At 40.2% G+C, this 2500-nt stretch overlaps 1 long non-coding RNA gene across 1 annotated transcript in view; it reads left to right on the plus strand.

The window, feature by feature from the left end:
• LOC136828618 (uncharacterized) overlaps window positions 1-2500 on the plus strand; it is a 115636-nt gene that overhangs the window by 14209 nt on the left and 98927 nt on the right. Inside the window, exon 2 of the long non-coding RNA XR_010850150.1 lies at window positions 409-633. This is a non-coding gene — a long non-coding RNA (uncharacterized lncRNA). The remainder of the gene's footprint in view (window positions 1-408; window positions 634-2500) is intronic.

The raw sequence follows: 2500 nt of genomic DNA on the forward strand, positions 1-2500 counted from the left end.
TATTTAATATGAATAAACTCGAGCCGGCGCTGGTGTGAACCTTCCATGTACATTGAAGCTGTCCTATTGTTATGTAAATGGAGAAGCACCAACTCATGCCTAGCAATAACCATGTAAGTGCTCTCCCATATGACGTGTATGGATATGTCATTTCATTTTTTCTTGAAGTACATTCAGTGATTTTCTCAGCCAGTTATGCAAGCACACAACACGTATGCAGTATATATACACACACACACACACATATATATATATATATATATATATATATATATATATATATATATATATATATATATATATATATATATATATTGACATCAATTTAGGTATGCCTGCAAGCTCCATGCCATACTCAGTTAAAAACACTCACATAAAGAGATCACAGAATATAATTTTCTTTTTCAGGATGCACAAGGTTGAAAAGTGTTATGTCCTGCAAGAATGCGAACTGACACCTTTTAAGTGGTGAATATCTTCCAAGTGAACATAGTTACAAGAGGAGCCGCATGGTAGCGCAGTGAGTGAGACAGTGTGGGTTCAATGAAGATGCCCAATAAGAACCACTTCAATTGATCATTTGACCGATTCCTGTTTACTGTTTCTGGTTTCACCCCTAACAAATGGACATAGGTGAGTTGACATTCCTTTGTGTCTTTGTTTTTATGCTTGTTTTCTGCTTGTATTGTGATTTGCTTTTCCTTTGCTGTCTCTGTTGCTGTGTTTTCTGTATTATGAAAAATAAACAGGACCGATGTAGGTGTGAGAGTCTGGGATGTCCTTGTGACTGTTTTGTTTCCTTCATCCATAGGCCCACATAGGTATTGTTAACATTGTCAAAGTAAAGCCTTTTTCCATTCATCCTCGTGTGAGGAATGTGCAGATTGGACTTCTTCTTAGTGGGAGAAGTTATTAAGAAGACAAGAAACCTTTACCTTCTCGAGCAGGTAGTTTTACTTGAGCTATAAAGTCAGCAAATGTGGTAGTCTTTTTTCCACCACTTTCCATTCCCGCACCACCTTCCGAGAGTGCTTCTCACGAGTCGAAAACTAACTGTCCCCAGCCAAGAAAGTTTATCATGTATTGTCTGATACTGGTAGTACCTCTAGAAAGTACGCTCCTTCTACATCATCATCTCCTGATAATGGTGATAAATTTTCATCTTTTGACTATCGTTGGAAAATGTAACCCAAACTGACTCTCCCAGGTAGCCTATCCTTTCCGGTCTTCTTGATAGTTTGGTGGAAAGCAAGAATAAAGGACTGTCATCCCCATAATGTTCCCACTGCACTGACACCACAGCTCACTCAGCACTTACTGTTATTAGACAGCATGAGCAGTCTCTTATAGTTGTTATCCCCACCAGTCTCTCTCCAAACAAGCCAGTCCTCCTTTTTTCATTGTTCTTTGTCATCTTCTCATTTGTCATGATCATCATCCACTTCTTGAGTGCTTTGTAGATGCAAAAAGAAGAAGAGCAAATTTAGGAATTATTGTAATTGTAGATGTCTTCTTGATCCAGGGGGCATAGCTACAACAGAAGGTCTTTGAGATATCAATCATCTCTCAAACATTAATCGCATACATGCTCTGGTGGATGAAGGAGAAGGTATTATTCCTCATCTCTCTCTCTCTCTCTCTCTCTCTCTCTCTCTCTCTCTCTCTCTCTCTCTCTCTCTCTCTCTCTCTCTCTCTCTCGTGGGAGTAGATACCACATATATCTATCACATGAAGTTCCATTCAAGAGGACACACTCCCTTCCCTCCTTACATGTGAAGAAAGGGGTGAGCAGACTTCTCCATAGCGTACCTTCTTAGAGCATCCTCGTGCAAGAGAGAGAGAGATAATTTTTTCTACCTCTTATGTGCGAGTTATTCCTTGCCTTCTTGTTGAAAAACTTATGATAAATGATCAATCTCACTCAGCTCTAGTCTCTTTGCATACAACCTTTATCAAGGATAACGATTCAAGGAATGTTTTGAGTTCTGCATCTTATCATTTTCTTCTGTCTCTAAGTTTCATGGGTCTTCGAGGGAGGGTCGGGGGGCTCAGAATTCAAATCCTCGAAAATCTGTTCCCTTGACTGGAGAAAGACCTCCTTACTCCTTAGAGCCTATGACTTCGGAGGGTCCTCTTACACTTTACACACTTTACCCCCCTACCCCCAATTGAGTTAGGGCAACACCTTCAAAAGGAGGAAGACTTTGGTAGCTTGGCGGCATACAGACTCATCTATTGGAGGCACGTCTGTCAGTAAAGCTCCTTTTATTACGGTTAATAAATCATGTTCTGGAGGAGGAGAACAACCTGAATTGCAGACCTGGTAGATCTCATGCCTCCAGCATATCATGAAAACGCCTTCCTTGACTGCTTTCTAGGCAGAAGAGGCACTTTTACAGCGGATGAAGATCCTAGTCCTTTAAAAAAAAAAAAAAACAGCCAAATTAGAATATGTGGCTATGACTACCCTACAAAAGGTTTCTTGACAGGATCTTTTGCC

This window comes from Macrobrachium rosenbergii, chromosome 43 (assembly GCF_040412425.1).
Source record: "Macrobrachium rosenbergii isolate ZJJX-2024 chromosome 43, ASM4041242v1, whole genome shotgun sequence".
Taxonomy (NCBI): domain Eukaryota; kingdom Metazoa; phylum Arthropoda; class Malacostraca; order Decapoda; family Palaemonidae; genus Macrobrachium; species Macrobrachium rosenbergii.